This window comes from Zea mays, chromosome 7 (assembly GCF_902167145.1).
Source record: "Zea mays cultivar B73 chromosome 7, Zm-B73-REFERENCE-NAM-5.0, whole genome shotgun sequence".
NCBI classification, from domain to species: domain Eukaryota; kingdom Viridiplantae; phylum Streptophyta; class Magnoliopsida; order Poales; family Poaceae; genus Zea; species Zea mays.
Window position 1 is genome coordinate 142,071,249 of NC_050102.1, and position 10,255 is coordinate 142,081,503.

The window sequence follows — 10,255 nt, forward strand, 5'->3', positions numbered from 1 at the left end:
CACATTTTTGTGAGCATTACTCTTTTGTTTCCTCTATTGAGCCTCACAGGGTAGAAGAAGCACTCCAAGATTCGGATTGGGTGATGGCGATGCAAGAGGAGCTCAACAACTTCACTAGGAATGAGGTATGGCATTTAGTTCCACGTCCTAACCAAAATGTTGTAGGAACCAAGTGGGTCTTCCGCAACAAGCAAGACGAGCATGGTGTGGTGACAAGGAACAAAGCTCGACTTGTGGCCAAGGGATACTCCCAAGTCGAAGGTTTGGATTTCGGTGAAACCTATGCACCCGTAGCTAGGCTTGAGTCAATTCGCATATTATTAGCCTATGCTACTTACCATTGCTTCAAGCTTTACCAAATGAACGTGAAGAGTGCCTTCCTCAATGGACCAATCAAGGAAGAGGTCTACGTTGAGCAACCTCCCGGCTTTGAAGACAGTGAGTACCCTAACCATGTCTATAAGCTCTCTAAGGCGCTTTATGGGCTCAAGCAAGCCCCAAGAGCATGGTATGAATGCCTTAGAGATTTCCTTATTGCAAATGGCTTCAAAGTCGGAAAGACCGATCCTACTTTATTCACTAAAACTCTTAACAATGATTTGTTTGTATGCCAAATTTATGTTGATGATATCATATTTGGGTCTACTAACGAATCTACTTGTGAAGAATTTAGTAGGACCATGACACAAAAATTTGAGATGTCTATGATGGGGGAGTTGAAGTATTTTCTAGGATTCCAAGTCAAGCAACTCCAAGAGGGCACCTTCATTAGCCAAATGAAGTACACTCAAGACATTCTAACCAAGTTTGGAATGAAGGATGCCAAGCCCATCAAGACACCCATGGGAACCAATGGGCATCTCGACCTCGACACGGGAGGTAAGTCCATGGATCAAAAGGTATACCGGTCGATGATAGGTTCATTGCTTTATTTATGTGCATCTCGACCGGACATTATGCTTTCCGTTTGCATGTGTGCAAGATTCCAATCTGACCCTAAGGAATCCCACCTTACGGCCGTAAAACGAATCTTGAGATATTTGGCTTATACTCCTAAGTTTGGGCTTTGGTACCCTCGTGGATCCACATTTGATTTGATTGGTTATTCGGATGCCGATTGGGCGGGGTGTAAGATTAATAGAAAGAGCACATCGGGGACTTGCCAGTTCTTGGGAAGATCCTTGGTGTCTTGGGCTTCAAAGAAGCAAAATTCGGTCGCTCTTTCTACCGCCGAAGCCGAGTACATTGCCGCAGGCCATTGTTGCGCGCAATTGCTTTGGATGAGGCAAACCCTGCGGGACTATGGTTACAAATTGACCAAAGTTCCTCTTCTATGTGATAATGAGAGTGCAATCCGCATGGCGAATAATCCCGTTGAGCATAGCTGCACTAAACACATAGCCATTCGATATCATTTTCTTAGGGATCACCAACAAAAGGGGGATATCGAGATTGCATACATTAACACTAAAGATCAATTAGCCGATATCTTTACCAAGCCTCTTGATGAACAAACTTTTACCAAACTTAGGCATGAGCTCAATATTCTTGATTCAAGAAATTTCTTTTGCTAATTTGCACACATAGCTCATGAGTATACCTTTGATCATGTCTCTTTTATATATGCTATGACTAATGTGTTTTCAAGTCTATTTCAAACCAAGTCATAGGTATATTGAAAGGGAATTGGAGCCTTCAGCGAAGACAAATGCTTCCACTCCACTCTACTACTCATCCTTCGCCGTCGCTCCGCATCACTCTCCAACTTTGGTATAATCTTCACTCATTTATTTTATGACCAAAGGAGGAGAAAGTACTTCAAAGGGCTCTAATGATTCCGTTTTTGGCGATTCATGCCAAAGGGGGAGAAAATATGAGCCCAAAGCAAAAGGACCGCACCACCACCTAATTTTAAAATTGGAGATTTTCAATTGATCAATTTCAAATTGGTATCTTCTTATGATTCAAAAGGGGGAGGAAGTAGTATTTCAAAAATGATATATCAAAACCCTCTTGAACACTAAGAGGAGGACCTCATTTAGGGGGAGTTTTGTTTAGTCAAAGGAAAAGCATTTGAAACAGAGGGAGAAAATTTCAAATCTTGAAAATGCTTCGTAAAATCTTATTCATTTATGTTTGACTATTTGCAAAAGAACTTTGAAAAGGATTTACAAAAGAATTTGCAAAAACAAAACATGCGGTGCAAGCGTTGTCCAAAATGTTAAAAATGAAGAAACAATCCATGCCTATTGTCGGGGACCATAATTAGGGGTACCCTCAAGGCTCCTAATTCTCAGCTGGTAACCCCCATCAGCATAAAGCTGCAAAGGCCTGATGGGTGCGATTAAGTCAGGGATCAGTCCATTCGAGGGACTCGATCACGCCTCGCCCGAGCCTAGCCTCGGACAAGGGCAGCCGACCCCGGAGGATTTCCGTCTCGCCCGAGGCCCCCTCCAGCGGCGAACATATCTCCGGCTCGCCCAAGGCCCTGTCTTCGCCAAGAAGCAACCCTGACCAAATCGCCGCACCGACCGACCAAATCGCAGGGGCATTTAATGCAAAGGTGGCCTGACACCTTCATCCTGACGCGCGCCCCCAGCTGGCAGAGCCGAAGTGACCGCCGTCACTTCGCCGCTCCACTGACCGGCCTGACAGAAGGACAGCGCCGCCTGCGCCACTCCGACTGCGGTGCCACTTGACAGAGTGAGACTGACAGGCAGTCAGGCCCGGCCGAGGGCACCATAGGAAACTCCGCTCCGCCCGACCTAGGGCTCGGACACGGGCTAAGTCCCAGAAGACGGCGAACTCCGCTCCGCCTGACCCAGGGCTCGGACACGGGCTAAGTCCCAGAAGACGGCGAACTCCGCTCCGCCCGACCCAGGGCTCGGACACGGGCTAAGTCCCGGAAGACGACGAACTCCGCTCCGCCCGTCCCAGGGCTCGGACATGGGCTAAGTCCCAGAAGACGGCGAACTCCGCTCCGCCCGACCCAGGACTCGGACACGGGCTAAGTCCCGGAAGACGGCGAACTCCGCTCCGCCCGACCCAGGGCTCGGACACGGGCTAAGTCCTGGAAGACGATGAACCCCGCTTCGCCCGACCCCAGGGCTCGGACTACGCCCTGGCCTCAGCCGACGGTCTCCGCCTTGCCCGACCCAGGGGCTCGGACTCGACCTCGACCACGGAAGACAAACTCGACCTCGGCTTCGGAGGAGCTTCCACATCGCCCAACCTAGGGCGTAGACCAGCCACGTCAACAGGAGGCACCATCATCACCCTACCCCGAGCTGACTCGGGCCGCAGGGAACAAGACCGACGTCCCATCTGGCTCGCTCCGCCAGATAGGCAATGATGGCGCCCCGCATACTCTGTGACGACGATGGCTCTCAGCCCCCTTACGGAAGCAAGAGGACGTCAGCAAGGACTCAACCGCTCCGACAGCTGTCCCTCCGCCGGGCTCCCTCGCTCCTCCGACGGCCACGACATCACACCAGCTGGGCGCCAAGATCTCTCCGGCTGCCACAATGGCATGTACTTAGGGCGCTAGCTCTCCTCCGCTAGACACGTAGCACTCTGCTACACCCCCCATTGTACACCTGGATCCTCTCCTTACGCCTATAAAAGGAAGGACCAGGGCCCTCTTAGAGAAGGTTGGCCGCGCGGGGACGAGGACGAGACAGGCGCTCGTTCGGAGCCGCTCGCTCCCTCTCCCGCGTGGACGCTTGTAACCCCCTACTGCAAGCGCACCCGACCTGGGCGCGGGACGAACACGAAGGCCGCGGGATTTCCACCTCTGTCACGCCGGTCTCCGGCCGCCTCGCTCTCCCCCCCTTCGCGCTCGCCCTCGCGCTCGACCCATCTGGGTTGGGGCACGCGGCGACATTCACTCGTCGGCTCAGGGACCCCCCGGTCTCGGAACGCTGACAGTTGGCGCGCCAGGTAGGGGCCTGCTGCGTGTTGACGAACAGCTTCCCGTCAAGCTCCAGATGGGTAGTCTCCAGCGACCTCTCCAACCCGGGATGGTGCTCCGTTTCGGGAGTCTCGAGTTCATGTCCCTCGACGGCAGCTACGACATGATACTCCTTCCACCGCCGCGCGACAACGACAGTGGCGGACGACAGCCCGCCCGCCGGCGGCGGAATCGACGACGTCTTCCCCGCGTGGTGGAAGAACAACCTTCGAGCTCATCCCGCCCTCTTCCCTGCCGACGGAGGGGAAGACGGGGCAACCAAGGCCAAGCAGGAGGCAGCGCCTCGTCGGCTGTCGAGCGAGTCGATCGCGCCGGCACCCCAACGGGGGGCGCACCGGGTATTGACTTCGCGCTTGAGACGATGACGAGCGCCGTCTCCCCGCGACACGCCAATCCCGAGCAAGCGGATGACGCCAGCACGCTCGCGAAAAGCTTGCTGGACGTCACCCTCGTACCTGAGACGACGGCGCAGTCAGTCCCCGACATGACATTATCGTCGCTCGTCGACCAAGAGGTACCGACCGATCCCTATCCCACGTCATTTGGATTCAGCCTCAACCCGCCTAGCGACTCCGCTTTGGCGGGCGCTCTCGTAGAGGCAAGTCCAAACCCTCTGGGGTTTCGTAGGCGGTCACCTTGGGACCGGCTGACGGACGTCTCGACCTACGGGCCCTCTGGGTCCGAGGAAGACGACGAGCCCAGCATCTGTTGGGATTTCTCTGGACTTGGCAACCCCAGTGCCATGCGGGACTTCATAACCGCATGCGACTACTGCCTTTCCGACTGTTCCGACGGTAGCCGTAGCCTCGGCGACGAGGACTGCGGCCCAAGTCGCGAATGTTTCCACGTCGATCTAGGGGGTCCCTCCGAAGGCAACCATCTCGGCATGCCGGAGGACGGTGATCTCCCTAGGTCGGTGCCTCGCGTTGACATCCCACGGGAGCTAGCTGTGGTCCCCGTTCAGGCAGGGGACCATGACCCACAGCTCGAGCAAATCCGCGGGGTGCAGGCTGTGACGGAACCTCCCAAGTAATTAGGCCCACCTACAGTTGTCCTTGTCCAACGGACTTTAGACAACCCTGTAGGTGCCCCTGAACTACTTGACAAGTTCGGTATCTTTCCTTACCTTACCAGGAACGATTCACCCGTCTTGCAGATATTACAGAACATCGGAGATAAAGAAATGCGGAAGCGATTACATAACTTACATTTATTTAAAAAGCAAGCTCAAGTTGTTTTATTACAGACCAGAACTAAAAGCGAGTGCTAAGTAGTAATATTATACAAACCAAGGGAGGCAAAAACTCCTCCCGATAAGTTTTAAGTAAAAGTTCTATATGGAGGATCAAGTCCTCCCGCACTTCAGTCTTGTTTTTCCTCCTTGGGAACCACCTTGGCACAGAAGCAACAGAAATCTGCTACTTCCTCACCTAAAAACAACGAAGGGATAAACCCTGAGTATGGAATTACTCAGCAAGTCTTACCCGACTAAAGAAAAGACTCTCAAGGGTATGCGGGTTATATGGGAGTCAAGGTAAGGCTTTTCAATAATCAAAGACTCTGTTTTGCAGAAATGCTTACTAAAGTGGATCCTTAAAAATCCAATTTTATTTGTCAAGTTAAGTACAATTACCTGTAACTAGAGTTCTTTCTACCCTAGTTCAATCACTGGTCCTGTACTAGCCAATTTCTTAACAAAAACCCATCATCTTTAGTGGAATGCTACGTGTAAGTCAGTGGCCAAGTCTCCATAACCGCGGAGGTACGGCGATCCGAATCGATTATACTCAGCTGAGGATCTCCAATCACACGACATATGTAGCACTTAACCCTTGCATATGTCAACCCGCCACCGGGGTTCTTAAGACCAGATCAGGTTCACGCAAACCGAGAGCACAGATACACCACCATCCAGCCTCTTGCCACGGAGGGTACACGCCACTCTCGCCACCGCTCCACGCCCATCTCGTGTTATCTTATTCTGGCCTTAGTCCACCCGAGGCAAGGCTTACCCATGACGAGGCATGTGACCAGTTAAAGGGTCCTCGGTCAGCAGGCCTACATCGAGACGGTCCTTAATCGACTCAGACGGAGACACTACACCGAGACTCTCTTCTCGTGCAAGTCACCCGCCCGGTCTCAGCTTAATCTTTTAACCCACAACTTGGTACCTGGCAGAGGTACATCTTTTCCGATGTTGAATCCATCACGGCCGTGATGGATTCACCATCAAGTTTTATTTTCGAAAACAACCCTCCCACTTTGCCAAACATCATTTGTAAAACAAATCCTTTTGTTTTTCTAAGCAATACTAAGCATAGTAAAACCTTTTTGTAAAAACAGGGTTTCAAGGAGGGTAATCAAGATCAAGAAAGGTAATGCAGGAATTGTTTAATCAATCAACTCCTATCACCTAATGCAGCAAGCAAGTGAGAAAGATTTTAAAAACATCAAGGAAGGTGGCAAATGCACCGGGGCTTGCCTTCGTTAACAGGTGAGTCGGGTTCGGATCCACAAATATCGAAGTAGAAGCAGTTGCCTGCTTGAGAATCCGAGGGTGGTGGTGTCCTTTCTTCGGTGACTTCTATTTCTTCTTCACGTTCTAACATAACCATATATATACATATATAAGAATGAATGCCATGTAATGCGCATGAGAGTGCGAAGATAATAAAGATTTATTATCTAAGTCTTGAATACAACTTTCCTTCACGGAACTCCGAGAACTTAGGGTTTCCGGAGTCAGTAAAGGAGTTCATAGGGCAGGGGGTGGTTTTGGGTTCTAGTTATCAAACATGGTCCAAATCAACTCAAATCCTACCCAAGGCTTCTAAATATTGCTTTAAGTTCCCATAAAAAGTTTGGGCATTTTTGGACTTACCAATTATTTTCTAAAAATCCATAACTAATACTTTTAACTACTTTAAATGCCCTAAAACTTCTTATTTCCACTAAAAATCACAAAACTATTTTTATTAAATTCTAGGGAAAATAACAAGCCTAGGAAAATTGGTTTCACAATTTTATCATTTTTCTACCATTTTCTAAAATTGTTTTGGCTCTGGAAATAAAAGAAAAAGGAAACCAGTGAATAGTACTGGGCCGAATCCAGCCTAGGACGGCCCACGACCAGAAGAAATGCGCGCGCCCGCGCCCGCTGTGGAGTTTTTGCAACAGGGCCCTTGGGGTTTTAACTAACTGGAGATGGGTTTGATTACTATTCTACTGTGTCGCTGACAACTTGCAGATAAGCCCTCCATGTTCTATTTCTTCGCAGTGGGAGGTCCACGACAACGGCCGCGTGGAGGATGAACTCCGGTGAGGTTGTGCCGGCGGATTTAAGCAACGGCCGGTGCTCCCGAGCGGCGTACACCGGATTAAACCCTCCCCGAACGATTCCCCTAACTTAATTTCACGATTGGTAAGCTATCACGCCCTGTCCACGTGAACCGCGAATGATGAGGACAATGGTACGTGTTCCCGGTGATCCCTGGCGGTTCGGTTCAATTAAAGGGTTCGAGGGGTTTGCGGGGTACCTAAGGAGGCTAGAACAAGCGGCAGAGGGACTTGAGCTCACCTGAATTGAGCTGGCCACGGTGAGGTCTTCTTCGCGGTGGCGGAAACCGAATTGGGGGAAGTGAGCGATTCTCTGGCTATGGGGGCTAATCGGAGACGGGAGTGGTGGCTATGGCTTTGGTATGACCTAGCGCAGCTGGCCGGGGGCTCAATTTATAGGCGGAGCGAGCGGTGGCCGCGAATTTTGGACGAGACACACGGCGATCGGAAGTGAGGAAGAATGGTGGTGCAGTGAACACGTGTTCACCGCCGTGGCAGTAACTCCGGTGGTCGACGGGGAGTTTAGAGGGAGTCACGGCGATGCGATGGCGCGGTTAGGACACGCGGTGGCCAACGGCGATGGCACGACGACGGTGAGCAGCTTTATTCACGGCGGTGAGCAAGGGGAGGAGTATTGCGACTGGCCGGGGTGGCTTCCAGCTTGACGACGATGAGGATCTTTTACCCCGAGAGGTTATCCACAAGTCCGGTGCACGAATCCAAACGCCGGTGACACGAATCGCGGCGGAGGGATCCGTCGGCGGTGAGGACAGCCGCGCTGGCGGTCTGATCTGGTTCAGGCTACTGTACCATCAGAGTGACCAACAGACGACCTGACAGAGCAAGTTCAGGTTCAGCTTTCTCCAAATTCCCTATGGTACCAAGCCCAAACATCTATAGCAAAGTTGTTCTACTACAAAGGACCTACAATTTTGTTATATCGACCTGGGGCAAATTCCTTGAAGATCATGATCTGTAAAGCTCCAAAGATGACCCAGTACCACTGTTAGTCTGAATTTCAGACTCCAATAGCCTGACAGCTCGACTTTGAGTGTGTTTTTCTCCACTTTCTTCACAACAACCATGCTTACTCTCTTAATCAAAGTTATTCACCTAAGATAGATCTACATAGTTGTTGTGATGAACTAGAGCAAATTCTTACTAATTTGGAAGTTAATAAGCTCCAAAGTTGAGCTTATAACACTGAAATTTCAGACTTAGTATAGAACTCAATTGAGGTCTATTTTGCAATTAAGTCCAAATCTCAGGGTTTAACTTGCAAACTCACATGTTTGCGACCCAAATGATTTAAGATACTTATTTAACTTGGTTTTTGCACTTTAGTCCAAAAGTGGACTAATTTTTGCACATAGGCCCCTAGGGTTTGGTTTTAGGGTTTTCCAGGGTTCCAATTAGAGTTTTTAGTATCCCAGGGGTATAATTGTGGTTCAACTTTGTTTTTGGGGATATTTTACAACTATTACCCTAAAGCCTTTAGGTTTTCTCAATTTGGGTTAAGTTTTACCCCTTTAACCCCTATTTAGGGTTAAGTTTCCTATCCAGGGTTCTATTTGCAAAAACACTTAAACAATACAACTTGTTTGAAATTTTTGCCTAGTGAATGCACTCTAGGTGTATCAAACATATGCAATGCCAATGCTTATGATGTCATGCTCAAGTTTTATTTACAGTAACACCAGGGGTGTTACATCCTTCCCCCCATAAAAGAATCTCGTCCCGAGATTAAAAGTCCTAGGGTAAGTAATGGAAAAGGAAACGCAGAATACTTTTATTTCCCTATTTCTGGTACAAGGCAGGGGTGATGTGGGGGTCACTTCTTTATTACACAGTTATACAGGCTTTACAATTTACATGAGGCTAAAAAGCCTGGGAAATTCTTATCTAAAAAGTCTTGAGTTTCCCATGTAGCCTCATCTTCGGAATGCTGGTTCCACTGTATCTTATAAAACTTGAGAGTTTTTCTCCGGGTAACCCTGTCCTTTTGATCCAAGACTCGAATAGGGTGCTCAGAATTTGTCAAGTCCGGTTCAAGGACAACATCTGTTACTTCAACGGTTCGATCGGGAATCCAAAGACACTTCTTCAATTGTGACACATGGAACACATTATGCACAGCAGACAATGTTTTGGGTAGTTGGAGTCGGTATGCCACTGGTCCATATCTTTCAAGTATAGGAAATGGACCAATGTACCTGGGTGCAAGCTTCCCTTTTATCCCGAAACGCGATACTCCCTTCATTGGTGAAACCTTCAAGTAGACGTAGTCCCCTTCAAGAAAATACAAGGGCCTTCGCCGTTTGTCTGCATAACCCTTCTGACGAGCTTGTGCTTTCTTCATATTATGAATAATTTTCTGAACCTTTTCCTCGGCCTCCTTCACCATATCAGGCCTAAAGAAGCACCTTTCCCCAGGTTCAGACCAATTTAGCGGAGTACGACATCATCGTCCATATAAAGCTTCAAAGGGTGCCATCTTGATACTTTCTTGATAGCTATTATTATATGAAAACTCCGCCAAAGGCAAACATTCATCCCATTTCGGTGAGAAGTCCAGAACGCATGCTCGCAACATATCTTCGAGTACTTGATTAACTCTCTCCGTCTGTCCACTGGTTTGAGGATGATAGGCCGAACTGTGGAGCAACTTAGTACCCAAGGATTTGTGAAGCGCTTCCCAAAACTTGGCTACAAATTGGGGTCCACGATCTGACACTATGGTCTTCGGAACACCATGCAGACTAAGAATACGAGCAATGTATAATTGGGCATAGACCGTAACCGGGGAATCTGTCTTGACCGGCAGAAAGTGAGCAATCTTTGTAAGTCGATCAACAATCACCCAGATAGAGTCATACCCCTTTGCGGTCCTGGGCAATCCCACAATAAAGTCCATACTTATGTCTTCCCATTTCCATGTCGGTATTGGTA